Raw genomic sequence first — 15,421 nt, forward strand, 5'->3', positions numbered from 1 at the left:
GTGGCTCATACAAACATTTAAAACTCATTGTGTCGTATTGCAAAATGATAAAAAAAAACAGCACAATGAAATAATCAACCCTGACAATTTTTAAACTGAATTCCATGAAGTTAAATCACAATTGCCACCACTAATTCCAACTGATTCTGAGTAAAAGCTCTTGATTGTTTGTTATACAATGTAGGAAACAAACGTAATAGGTCATGGTATGTTTATATATTGTTTATATTACAAACAATTACATGACAACAATGGTAATCTATTTAGAATTCCAAGTAATGCTATTGTGGAAAATATATAAAGCACCCTTCAGAAACAATAGCATAAATTAGTGATGATTAATTAATTTTGTTCATTTTAATTACGTTTTATTCACGTTTGAGTTGAGTGACCTTGACGATCCGAGTAAATTCGTGACTTGACAACCAAATTGCAGCAGCCGTGGTGATGCACACAATTTAAATCCAGCGCTTTGAATATGAAGTTGGTGGCTCATGCAGAGGTCATCATGTGTGTGAGAGTCCAAATGAGTTGTGAGTGTGACCAGGAGATGGCAGAACGACAAGTGGGTTTGTGACCAATGTGTACGCATTGGTATTGCTGTCAAGGAAGAATGTTTCCACACAGCACTTGCAGTCCAGTGGTAGTGGTTGCCGGGTTGATCTCTCGGCGCAGGCGTTGGAACAATGGTGCAAGTTCCTTAAATCCCCCCACCTATGTCCACTCAGGAGTATGAGTATACTAGATTTAGTCGATCGGAAGATCATGTGTGGTGGAGTAAATTGTGGGTACTCCCACTTCTTCCAAAGAATCTAGCTTAAAAGGAAGAACAGGCCGAAACACACTGGAGTGGGACTCTCTCGAGCTCATACCAGCAGTGGCTTGAACAAAAGATTTCAGGGCTGCACCTTTACATTCAAGTAGGTTTGGGTGGAAAATTGGCGCAGTGGTTAGCACACTGTGCTATGAATCCGGCGACCTGAGTTTGAATCCTGACGAGGGTTAACATCATTGACTGGTGATATCTAAACCGGTTATGACCTCCAACTTCATCAATCTACACTGACGAGCATGGTGAATTTCCCACTATGTAACACAATTTTTGTTCCTGGGTAGTAAGTGTTATTTCCTAATTGCTTATGCCTCAAAAGTACAGAAAATGGCTATAATTCCCCACAAGCTTTGCTTTTATGACCAGGACAGTGATATTTCGAAACTTACCTATTTTGAATGAGAAAACAGGCGAATTTTTTGTGTCTTTTCGTTTACATAAAGTCAGAAACAAATATTAATCAAAATTAACACGGATTTATACTAAAGTAACGCAAAATTTAATACGAAAGATTTAGAAGTGAGTAGTTTTTCGAGATTTACGATTATACTGTAAATGACTTTCATGAATCAGCCCTGAAATGTAATCTCCCATCATGTTCTGGTTATACTGTCCTTGGTAGTGGTGTTCAAAGTCCAGTATATCCCGGTGGAAGCGCTCGCCTTGCTGCTCAGAGTACGCTCCCATGTTCTCCTTGAATTTATTAAGATGAGCATCAAGCATATGGACTTTGAGGGACATGCTACAGCCCGTTGTGCTGTAGTTTTTCACGAGAGTCTCAATCAGCTCCACATACGTTTTCGCCCAATTTGATGTGCAGTGGTGGCATCAGCACCTTCTGGGGGTCCACCAGTGGCTCCCACTTGAGGCTGTTCCTCCCCACAGAGAACTCAGTCCGCAGTGGCCAGTTCCGCCTGTGGTAGTGCGCCTTGGTGTCCCTGCTGTCCCAAAGGCAAATATAGCAGGGAAACTTGGTAAAACCGCCTTGGAGACCCATCAGGAATGCCACCATTTTGAAGTCCTCCCAGCCGTACTCATCATACTTCAAGGCATCCAGCAAGGTCTTGATGCTGTTGTAATCCTCTTTGAGGGGCACCGAGTGAGCCAGGGGAAGAGACAGATACTTGTTACCATTATGGAGCAACACGACTTTGAGGCTCTTGGATGAGCTGTCAATGAAGAGGTGCCACTCATTCTGGTTACAGGCGATTCCGATTGCCTCGAACAGACTGGTCACATTGTGGCAGGAGCAGAGCCCATCTTGACGGGTGAAGAAGCTGCAAAAAGGTTGGTGACACTTCCTCTGATCTGCGACTTGCACACTTTCATCCAACAAGTTCCACTGCTTAAGCTAGACGTCAAAAGCTCGACATTGGACTTGTTGAGACCATGATCTCTGATCAAGTCGTTGAGGTATTTTTGGTTGGGGTAATATGGGGTTCTTTCCTCAGCTCCACCTCTGAAAACGTCTTCCTCACTCTCTGACTAGCTGCTCTCTTCTAAAGATGGTTGCTCTCTCTCCCGAGGAGTAGGTACGGGGAGCTCATGGCAGTGTGGCACTGGGGCGATGAATGAAGGAAGGTCCGGATATGTGAATGCGAAGAAATGTGTGAATGCGAAGAAATTCCAAGATAATGTTTGCAAGTGTTCTAAAAGGCATGCAACTCTAGAGAGTGACAGAATCTACATGCACAATAGTTTGTGTTGACCTTCACAAATGGCAGATCATCTGCCTGCTTTTCACTATAAAAAAAATGCTAGATGCTTGGCCTAGAATCGACTATTTCCTTTCTTACGTGATATCACAAGCCACTAGTTCCTTCACTCGAATGGGAATTGGGATAATACTTATCTCCACTGGCAAACAGCCAAAGGTGATAATTCCACATTCCTATTAGAAGCTTTCTTTAACGTCGTCCTGCTTGGCCGCAAGGCAGATTCAGATATCTTGTGAGGCAAACAGCCGTACGATGAGAGATCCTCGCTGCCGTGGCTCAGAAATGTCAGTGGGAAAAAAGTGGTAAATGGATCAAGCAAGCACTGTGCCACAGTGGAACCTGGTCAAATGTTAAATATTCCCCATATATATGTTGATCTTATTTCCCATCGTACAGAGCCAACCGTGCTAATCAAAGACACCATTGCAAGTTTTATACATTGAGTTCAATGATTATAATAAAGTGCCCCTGTTTAATAATTAATTTTACAACTATTGTTTTACATTGTGAAAGAAACATGCAAGTAATGATAATAATGAGCGCTTTTCTTTCAACGGCGCATTAGCCGATCACAGCATCGCTGTTTAATTATTTTTCTTTACACCTGTCATCTTCGACAGGCACAGATTACTTTTCTTTGTCAGATACCGGAGGGCTGAATTAAATTCTGAGAGCATTTATTAATATATGCGGGGTGCCATCTCGCAAAGCACTAGGTGTGAGACAAGATGAGCGAGGGAAGGGAGCTGTTGGGGTAAAAAAAAACAGATTGTGTATAATGCGTAATGCATCCACACACAGATGAGAAGTGTCGCGCACCCACAATGTGGGCGATAAACCTGGTGGGCGGTTAACCTGCATCATTAATTTGACATCAGCGCCCAATGCAGATAGACGTAGCTTGCCTTGGGAAACGTCACGTTTGAGTAACGCAAAAAAAAGTGATTAAAGACGCATAGTGGATGCGTGTTCATAGTCTCAAAATAAGCACGATACATTACATTTCACATTCCTGATGTTGGAGTCGGTCTTTTTTCCAGGACAACTACCGGTGATTCGCCATGGCCTAGCAATAATTGTATATATGCCCTTAGAATGTTAATGGTGTTTTTGAGCAAAATCCACTGACCAGCATCTGAATTCACAACCTTTCGATGCAAGTTTGCGCCTTGGATATTTCCCAGGACAAGATCCACACTTTCAAACATGTCCATGAAACTCAAGGAGGGCACCTCAGAGTACAGGTCGTGAGATCTGGCACCAGGAAGCTCTAGCCTCGGTGGCACTTGCCGTGATGTCTTTAATTTTCAACTGTTTGCAAATAGTACAACAATTAAAGCGTACGCGACACCCCAATATAGTTGAATGTAGACAGCGCATATAATTTCATAATTACTTTGCACAACAGTACAACCCTGCAGCCCACGCTCACGAGCTAATGTTGGTATGGGCGCGCTCAAGCGCCGCTCTTGACACAATTACCGGTAAACACCATTGTCTAATTTGGCATTCATTGTGTTCATAGCATTGAATATCATTAGGCCCATAATGAATGTTCACAGGTGCTAAAACACATCCAAGGGAAGGTAATTAGGAGATAAAATTTCATTTTAATATAATTTGGTAACTTCATAATCAGTCACATGCCCCGCACAGATGTTTGGGTCCCTTTGGAGTTTCTGGACCGCGCGACTTTCTGACATTGATCACTGAATCGTAAACCTTAATAGCTGCAGCCATTCTGTCCTTTGGCCACATTGTTATTCTTTCAGCATTGCTGCTCCTTAATTAGCACACTTTTGGCGCACGTGCATACGAATGTACACGGCTGCGGGGCAATACAAATTAACTGCAGCAAGCAGAAAGCTAGCCATTCTCAAAAATTCAAATGGATTCATTGTAGACTACAGTACTACGGAATGGAATCCATATGCCAACTATTTTTTGAGCACTTAGCAGGTTACGAGCATAATTGTGGCCCTGGGTACATTGTGGTACCAAGCTCTCGTTGGCAATAAAGTTAATATTGTGACATCGTGTTCTCTCTTACTTTAATCGCCCCCATGCTTCGAGAATCACTTTGCATCTCCAGTTGACCTCTGCTATGCAACTACGTTCCAACAAATTGCTCAATGGGGATTACACGGAGCAATATTCGCTTCCCTACTGGCGGACTCATGCCTGTTCACAGGGCAATGCTGAGTCGCCTTATGTCCACAGAGACAGCTGCCACTGGGGGTGCCCTTTCAAATGTTTGGAAATGTGATGTAAAACGCCGCGATATGCTTCATAACAAAAGTGTTATCAGTAGGAATACACTGGGTAGTATTCAAAATGCACCATTCCCGACAAGCAAACATTCAACACAATGTCTACTCAACAATGCGAATGGAATGAATGGACTGTCTAGATATACAGATTGCCTTTATAAACAGTCTGAGTGATGGCGCAGTGGTTGGCGTACTGGAAACCTAAGTTTGATTCTTATCCCACAGCTAAAATGAGTGCCAAGTTAAATCTGAAATGATGCTGAGCCATAATCCCTTCAACAAACCGGCACTGCCCAGCATGGTGAAGTATGGCCAAGCACTCACTATTATTGACACAGCTTAGGGAGACTGTTTATCCAACAGTAGACTGTAAATTATTATTAAACGAATGTCAGATGATGCAGAATTTCTCTTCAAGAAATAATGTCTGCAAATTCACAATGTAAGGCATGCAGAATATCGGTCACCTACAAATACATAGTTTTTTTTTAATTATAAGAACAGTTTGAACGAGCATGTTGCGTAATTGTATTCTCAGTATGCTATTGAAGTGGTCAAAACTTGTTTGAATCATCTTTTGAATGCTCATTATTTTTTGTGTTCGGCAGCTGTAATTTGATTTGTGCAAAGATTTCAGAGACATTTAAAAGTTTGAGCTAAATTCAGCCCTTGTTCTTTCTTCTCATAGCCCAAACTTCATTTTCCTGCCAAGAAAGTTCACCGAGTTTATGAGTGAACCGAATGTTGTTAATGTCGTTTATTCTGGGTTTCGGTTTTTGTCTATAGGTTGCAGGGTGTTAATTATGTTTGAATATAGGCCTTTATATAGTGAGTGAGGAAGGTAATGTGCAAAGGTGCAGCCTTGGCATTTCTTGTTCATGCCACTGCCGGCAGAAAACCCTCGACGACATACCATGTGGCCTACTCTTCCATGCTAACCAGGTGTTTTGTAAGAAGTGGAAGTGTTCACACTTCAGTGAGTAATAGTGAGGAGGAACAGTGAGTAATGTCATGGGGTGTAATAAGTTGTCTATTGAGCGAGGAAAGTGTTACTGAATCTCGGGAATCGTTTTCATGGCGTTTCACTGATTGCTAAGTGAATGTTGATGAAGTGGGATCCAATCATGGAACCGAGAGACAATCAAAATATATAGAGTGGACTGATATAATGTTGAGCGAAATTTATTTGGAGGCAATATTTTCACAGTGTTATCTTGAAAAAAAATGTTTTTGAAAATAGTTGATATATAGTTTTCTATTCACATATTTGAATAATATATATATAAATACAAATTGAGGATATAAACCCATTAAATAGTGAAAATAGGGACTATGGGAGATCAGTAAGGTTAAGGTCAAGACATGACATCATCCTCTTTTTCGATTTAAAGCTTTCGTGACTGCAGGGATTCATCTTCTTGGTTTTTTCGGTAAAGTCACGTAGAAGGGAAGTAATAAAATAATAAAAATAAAACATAATAAAATAATTCTCACGACGTTTCGGCTACAACGTAAGCAGCCGTCTTCAGGTGAAGAATGAGACACTGCCAAGCTAGGAGCTTATATATAAGCTGAGTTGGAGGTGGAAGAAGAAGAGAGCCTTAACAAAAGAATATCAAGAGGAATTTAGCATATTCATGGGAAATGCGTAGGAGGTGGGCCGGGGGGGTTTCAAAGTCATATTATGCCCATGCATTATGCAGGATCAGCAGCACCAAAGGGAGGGGGGTAGCATTAACAAAGGGAGCGCATGTTAATAGTATGTAGAAGCAATGAAACATGTGAATGGGAGAACAGTGGCAGGAGACCCGCAGCGGAGCAAATAATGCATTCCCTGTGGAGAACACAAGATACACAGTTAATGCCAGTGAGTGGACTGCGGTCTGAAAGTCACCATAAACGTGAACAACAATCAGTTAAGATCCGAAGTGGTTTATTACGTCCTTCCAATGATTGCTGAGCCAGAATCCATCTTCTCGGTTGAAATTGTCTCTGTGTTTGTATATGTGGATCGCCTCATGAACGAATCTCTCATGGTAGCCAGATGGCTTGCAGAGAACCTCTGTCTTGGAGAAGTCATAGTCATGTGAGCCCACTGAATTGTAACAGTGATCTGCCACGGCTGAGGTGTTTGTCCTACCGTGTTTAAGGTCTGCTTTATGTTCACGGATGCGGTCCGAGACATGTCGTTTGGTTTCTCAAATGTAACTGCTACCACAGAGGCAACTTAGTTTGTAGACGCCAGGGTACTGTATGTCTGGAACCACGTCTTTTACAGACGGGACCAGATCATGGATTTTTTGTACTGTGTTGAATTGTACCTGAATCTTGTGTTTAATCAGGATTTTGGATATCTTTTTTGTGACCCCAGCAATGTAGGGTAAGGTGATGGTTTTGAAAGGCTCCTCAACAGGACCCTTCTTGATGGTTGGAGTGATGGCCTTGCGGATTGTGCAGTCGGAGTAACCATTAGCCTTAAGAGCTTGGCGTACGTGTTTGAGTTCACTGGCAATGTGTTCCTGGTCGGAGATGCATTGGGCTCTATGGTATAGAGTCTTGATGAGGGAGTTCTTCTGGGATGAATGGTGGTGGGAATCCGGTTTTAGGTAGGCATCCGTATGGGTGGCTTTCCTGTAGACAGAATGGCTCATTGAACCATCAGGTCTCCTTTTAATTAGGACATCCAAAAAGGGTAGCTTGCCATCTTTTTCGACTTCCATGGTGAATCTGATGGCTGGGTGTATGGAATTGATGTGGTCGAGAAATTGGTCTAGAGCAGGCCGGCCATGTGGCCAGATGACAAAAGTGTCATCTACGTACCTCTTCCATAAGGCCGGGTGTAGAGTGGCAGTCTGGATGGCGTCAGTCTCAAATTTCTCCATGAAAATGTTGGCTACAACCGGAGATAGGGGGGAGGCCATTGGGGTGCCCTCAGTTTGCTTGTAGAAGGTTCCATTCCAGGTGAAGTATGTATTGGTTAAGCAGTGTCTCACCAGGGGGGGTACCCCAGTATTCAGTCCTTGATGAACCAAGTCTTCAATGATTGCGATGGTGTCAGGCACAGGAACCTTGGTGAACAAGGAAACCACATCAAAACTGACAAGCAGGTCGTCTGGGGACAGGGAAATGCCCTTGATTGTCGATACCAGGTCAGTAGAGTTTAGTACCGCAGAGGTGGTTTTTCCAGTGAAAGGCCGTAGGATTTCAGACAAAAAAACGAGCCAGTTTGTAAGTGGGGGAGTTGATAGTAGAGACAATGGGACGAAGATGTGTATCTTCTTTATGTATCTTTGGCAAGCCGTACAATCTTGGTGGCCTGGCTGCAGAAGGTTTCAATGAGAACTGTTTGGTCTGATCAATTAATGCGGTTGAAGCAAAAATAATTTTGTTGGTTTTGGAGACGAGGCTGTTGGTGGGGTCTCTTTTTATTTTTGTGTAGCTGCCATCGTTGAGTAGTTCCTGAATCTTGTTGTTGTATTCCATTTTATCCATGATGACAGTGGCATTGCCATCTGGCTACCATGAGAGATTCGTTCATGAGGCGATCCACATATACAAACACAGAGACAATTTCGACCAAGAAGATGGATTCTGGCTCAGCAATCATTGGAAGGACGTAATAAACCGCTTCGGATCTTAACTGATTGTTGTTCACGTTTATGGTGACTTTCAGACCGCAGTGCACTCACTGGCATTAACTGTGTATCTTGTGTTCTCCACAAGGAATGCATTATTTGCTCCGCTGCGGGTCTCCTGCCACCGTTCTCCCATTCACATGTTTCATTGTTTCTACATACTATTAACATGCCCTCCCTTTGTTAATGCTACCCCCTCCCTTTGGTGCTGCTGATCCTGCATAATGCATGGGCATAATATGATTTTGATACCCCCCCGCCCACCTCCTACGCATTTCCCATGAATATGCTAAATTCCTCTTGATATGCACATTCTTTTGTTAAGGCTCGCTTCTTCTTCCACCTCCAACTCAGCTTATATATAAACTCCTAGCTTGACAGTGTCTCATTCTTCACCTGAAGATGGCTGCTTGCGTTGTAGCTGAAACGTCGTGAGAATTATTTTATTATGTTTTATTTTTATTATTTTATTACTTCCCTTCTACGTGACTTTACCGAAAAAACCAAGAAGATCATCCTCTTTGTTTATGCTGCCACCACCCCTCACTATCACTGCTTTCCTTCTGCAAGATCTTACAGCCATAGCAGAGCCAACACTTGGCCCTCAGGGCCTAGCATTATGCACCATGTGATACTAGATCTACACTTTAGCCACTGATACACACTTCTTGGTTGTTTTTTGGTGGGTTCTTGTGTGTCTTCTTCATATGACCAACAAATAGCTTTCAAGTAAAGATCAAAACGTCTTTTAAACCGAATTTTTTTTTACAACTCTGTATCAATCAACATAAGGATAAAAACCTCTCCACGCCATGTTAGTCACAGGGGATGTTTGACTATACTTCACCATGATGGTCAGTGTGGATATATAACTGATAGGGATGCTAGAATGGTGCAATTAGTCCTGGCCAGAAACCAGTGAACCCTGGTGGTTGGTTTCATCGTGGTAGGTTTAACCGCCACGCCACCACACTACTCTATGTAAAAAATAACCCAGGAGGCAAATGTTACAGTTTATATCGTATTTGTGTTCCAGCACACATTGCAATAACTAATATATACTCTTGGACATCTAGGAGTTCTGGCACAGGCATCACTAATGATTTATGGGAAGACTTGGCCTTTGTCTGCTGAGTTGACTGCTTTTTCATTGTATGTTTTCTGCTTGCCACTGTCTTCCTCTGCCCCTTCTTCTTGTAAGTAGCAATTCCCGTTTGTGCTCTTCGGCTAACACGTATAACGTGTACACTTGTTTTTTTTCCATGGGACTTAGCTACAGGTGCGTGTGTTTGTTTACATCTGCACTGTTGGCCACGCTACTGCCAAGAGCATTCGCATTAAAAGACCCCAGCATTTACAGGTACACTGGCTAACGTCCAACTTAAGTCGTCATTTGTTCGCCGATGCAATTACTCAATACCATTTCTTGCAATCAAAGTCCATCCTTTATTTATGGGTGTTTTTCTCCCTCACTGTCAACAATGATCAAATCTATTGCGGCTTCAAAGGGCTTTAAAACGGCCCGTATTGTAAATCTTTAAAAGTCTGCGCACCTGCACTTCAATCATTTTAATAAGCTTACATTGCACTGTTAACCGGCTGAGAAATCGATTGCATGGCCTCCAAATGTGGGCTGTGATTGATGCGGGGGGGGGGGGGTGTAGTAAGAAAGGCAGGAAATAGGTAAAAAAATGTGTGTGGCTTCAACTCCTTTGATGGTGGGGGGGGGGGCCTTCGCAAGAGCAAATGCGAGAAGGCATTTGGTTTCCACATTGACCCGGCTCAATGGAAGAGGTGGGTGTACCCACACTTTTGTAATCTGTTCCAATCCCCCCAAAATGCTATAGGAAAGAAGTGCCACACTTTTCCCCACCACCCGCTGATGCGACCTGCTGATCGTCTAACTGTGGTGCACCCACTTCGACTGCTGGGTGGACAGAGATGGTGGGTGGTGGGGGCTGATGATTTAAGAAAATGTCCCCATTGTTTTAATTTCCGCACCAGAAGATGGAATCGAAATAGTGACCTCTTGGATTGCAAGCTCAACGTGTGAACCATTACACAATCATGGCATCATCGTAGCACCTAAAAATAGCAGAGTTATCATAGAAAATACAAAAACGAGATTTGGTTTTACTTCTGCCGAAAAAACAAAGAACCAAGTAATAGATAGAAAAGTATCATATCAGCAGAGGCTAAAGGCAACACTTAATAGTGTAACATGTGACATGGAGCACAGCAAATGAAAATATGTAGCCCCTTTTGAGATGAGATATTTGACACGAAGCTCATATCTGAAATTCAACTTCAATATACAATTCCGAGACCATTCGGGGTTTCTGTTGGAGATGGGAGGCAATAAACAAAGAGCGAGATTATTTTTTCTAAAATTCATAACAAGTTTGGCATGACGAATGCGAGAAAGCCATTCGCTATGAGGCAAAGTGCCTCCGCTTTTAAAAGAAAATAGCGATTTCAATACAAAGGTGACATGAAGGTTGGTGGCATATTATCTTACTTATACATGAGGCAGCTTACTTAAAACATGTTTCATGAAATGAGTCACGCCCACAACATGCATCTACAGATACGCGTGCACGCCTGAAACGTACGGCGTAAGTAAGCTCATGTATGCATGCACACAGACACATGCTTCTTACTTTGGTTGCCATCGGTTATGGTTTTCCCAGGAACATATGCTTGTTGAGGAGGAGGTAGGTCTGCTGTCCTGAAAAAAATTTGTAAGTTTGTTTTCCCGGGATCATTAAAAGCACTGCTTTTTTGTCAGTGTCATCATACTAACAATACACCACTCAATGTAATGAGTTAAGGTGCAGCTCTCCCCCTCTTCTGTGCAAAAGAAGTCCATAACAACGAAAATAACAAACATGCACAGCTACACAATGACATAAATTATCTAAAAAAACATATCCTTATGCTCTTGGGTAAGTGTTATTACTGAGTACCTACGACATCAAAAGTATATGCCTGCAAACCACAAACTAAGAACGCATCATATACAGTGAGGGAAAAAAGTATTTGATCCCCTGCTGATTTTGTACGTTTGCCCACTGACAAAGAAATGATCAGTCTATAATTTTAATGGAAGGTTTATTTGAACAGTGAGAGACAGAATAACAACAACAAAATCCAGAAAAATGCATGGCAAAAATGTTATAAATTGATTGAAATTTTAATGAGGGAAATAAGTATTTGACCCCTTTGCAAAACATGACTTAGTACTTAGTGGCAAAACCCTTGTTGGCAATCACAGAGGTCAGACGTTTCTTGTAGTTGGCCACCAGGTTTGCACACATCTCAGGAGGGATTTTGTCCCACTCCTCTTTGCAGATCTTATACAAGTCATTAAGGTTTCGAGGCTGACATTGGCAACTCGAACCTTCAGCTCCCTCCACAGATTTTCTATGGGATTAAGGTCTGGAAACTGGTTAGGCCACTCCAGGACCTTAATGTGCTTCTTCTTGAGCCACTCCTTTGTTGCCTTGGCCGTGTGTTTTGGGTCATTGTCATGCTGGAATACCCATTCACGACCCATTTTCAATGCCCTGGCTGAGGGAAGGAGGTTCTCACCCAAGATTTGATGGTACATGGCCACGTCCATCGTCCCTTTGATGCGGTGAAGTTGTCCTGTCCCCTTAGCTGAAAAACACCCCCAAAGCATAATGTTTCCACCTCCATGTTTGACGGTGGGGATGGTGTTCTTGGGGTCATAGGCAGCATTCCTCCTCCTCCAAACACGGCGAGTTGAGTTGATGCCAAAGAGCTCCATTTTGGTCTCATCTGACCACAACACTTTCACACAGTTGTCCTCTGAATTATTCAGATGTTCATTGGCAAACTTCAGACGGGCATGTATATGTGCTGTCTTGAGCAGGGAGACCTTGCGGGCGCTGCAGGATTTCAATCCTTCACGGCATAGTGTGTTACCAACTGTTTTCTTGGTAACTATGGTCCCAGCTGCCTTGAGATCATTGACAAGATTCTCCCGTGTAGTTCTGGACTGATTCCTCACGTTCTCATGATCATTGCAACTCCACGAGGTGAGATCTTGCATGGAGTCCCAGGCTGAGGGAGGTTGACAGTTCTTTTGTGTTTGTTCCATTTGCGAATAATCGCACCAACTGTTGTCACCTTCTCACCAAGCTGCTTGGCGATGGTCTTGTAGCCCATGCCAGCCTTGTGTAGGTCTACAATCTTGTCCCTGACATCCTTGGAGAGCTCTTTGGTCTTGGCCATGGTGGAGAGTTTGGAATCTGATTGATTACTTCTGTGAACAGGTGTCTTTTATACAGGTAACAAGCTGAGACTAGGAGCACTCCCTTTAAGAGTGTGCTCCTAATCTCAGCTCGTTACCTGTATAAAAGACACCTGGGAGCCAGAAATCGTTTTGATTGAGAGGGGGTCAAATACTTATTTCCCTCATTAAAATGCAAATCAATTTATAAAATTTTTGACATGCGTTTTTCTGGATTTTTTTGTTGTTATTTTGTCTCTCACTGTTCAAATAAACCTAACATTAAAATTATAGACTGATAATTTCTTTGTCAGTGGGCAAACGTACAAAATCAGCAGGGGATCAAATATTGTTTTCCCTCACTGTAAGACATGCACACTCATACCAAAGTACACTTTAGAAGGGACACAAATGCAGCGTTCCACTGCTCTTCACATGCTACTGGCATTTTCCATGTATTTCTACAAGTTATAGGCTAAGCTCACTACCCAATCATAGCATCGATGATTGTACAATGGGCGTAGTCACTGAAATGACGGGTGAAACTCTATGGGCTGTGGTGCAGAACCAAAATGTGCAGCCCATCGCTCGATACAAGTGCAAGCGATGGGACTATAAACACGCATGACACAGCTTCGTTGAATAATTCATGTAAACCATTTATAGCTATGGAACCAAAAGTAAGGAAACAAAACGCTTATATAAAGTACTCTACAGGCTTTGAATAAATATGAATCGGCTACAAAACGTGGTGTGATGTTCCCATCACCACATGGCCAAGTCAACATTCAAACTGCCTTCCTGTTCAATAAAGCATGGGGTGGTGTTCACCTCTGTTGGTGGCTCTGGACCAGTGCAGAGAATTCCACATTGCTGTGGTAAGGGCCCATATCGCTACATGGGATCCCACAAAGTGGTACCAATTTCACCATCCACAGAGGATGATGGGGGTGAGACAACCTGAACAAGATTTCGACTCGCGACCTCCGTATTGTAAATCAAGTGCTCTGCCATAGCAGCATATATACAGGAAGCATACACTGCAAAGTGGAGCATGTGCAGCATTGCCCACGCCGCTGCATAATGTATGCAGTGTGCAGGCTCCTGTGCTTCTGGAGGTTAAATTGGAAGGTAAGCTTGGATCACAGATATGGTCAAAATCCCACGAGTGGACTTTTTAAGCAGACTGCCATTAATTTTACACCAACATTTGCACCCGCACAATAAATTACCTAATGTCCTGGTTAACCGTGATGTACGAGAAGTTCAACATAGTATAACCCTTGGGATTATTTTAGTCCTTTTTTTGCATGAAATTAAAACATTTTGCCTGTAAGCCATCCTTATGCATGATCTGTCTCCTAGGCTGCTGTGAAAATACGCCCAAGTGGAGCGATCCGCGGGAGATACTTTTGTAATGGATGCCGAGGGGCAAACCCTATTATGATATATATAAATATACACAAATAGTGTCTAACGGCTCGTGAGTTCGAATCACGCGCCCAACTCTCATTGGTGAGGAGCTGTCACAGGGGGAACCAATTAGCACAGTTGGCTACGTACAGTGCGAAAGAAGTTCAAACTTACAAAAGTGCGTACGTACATACGTGGGGCACACACTCGGATTTGAAGGTGATGAACATTCAAATCGGATTGGTCGTCAGGGAAAACGAAGTGGAAATGAGGGTGCGGTTCAGAGACCGTTGTACAATAAATGAAGGGGATTAGTGGAGAGTTATGGAAAGTTCCAGAAAGGATGGGTAAAAGAATACAGGGAGGGATAGAAGTGGGGTTCAGGGCAGCGCCGGAACGAAGTGATTCCCTGATGCGTGGAGATGCGCTGTGCGAAAAAACTTGATAAAGAAGGACTTCAGGACTCACCCGGCTGGAACTCCTTTACACTTTTATTTCCTCAGTATCTATTCTTTTTTCAGGTCCAGTCCATCTGTTCAGCAGCGACGATGTGTCTGAATGAAGTCAGTCTCATTGCTGTTTGTTGGCACCAATTCTCACAGCTTCATCATCGCCAATCCCCTATGTCCTGCATCGTCCTTCGCTTTATTGATACAAATCCAATGGCCAATACTGTCTCCCTGCTAACTTCACAGAAAGTGGTAGCTATTTTAGTGAGCCCAGAAACACGGGTAGAGTGTCTCTCTGCCCAGCGAACAAGATGAGGCACTCATATGTGCTGCTGGCTGGCCCAGAGCCAGTGGTGAAGATTTCGAGGTTATGCAATGGACAACTCCTCTTTACTTCCAACAAAGTGGTACTCATTTCATTGACCTTAAAATAATGATGGGGCCGAGTCGACCTCCAACTGGAATTTGAATCTCACAACTTTCCAATTGTGAGTTGAGTGTTCTAACCACAGTGCTATCTGACTGGACAGAGCCAACGAAGATGTGATAATTGGCCAGCACATGTGCATGAGACTGCTATTGGCACTTTCTCATTGGATTCACCTGCCAAGTGGGATTCGGAGAACTCCTGATAAATGGCCTTGTTTCCAGAAATAAGAGAGCCCAAACACAAGCCTTATCTTTATCATAATTTACCAGTATTATATATATATATAAAATATTCACTGTGTGACAAAACTGAATAGAGTAGGAATCAAAATTGTAAAATCAATTTTTACAGAAAAGCCACGAGAGGGCTTTGTGTGTTTGAGGGGAGCACCGCAATTGAGGCTCTCATCCTTCACAGTG

This window comes from Lampetra planeri, chromosome 14 (assembly GCF_965212315.1).
Source record: "Lampetra planeri chromosome 14, kcLamPlan1.2.h2, whole genome shotgun sequence".
Lineage (NCBI taxonomy): Eukaryota > Metazoa > Chordata > Hyperoartia > Petromyzontiformes > Petromyzontidae > Lampetra > Lampetra planeri.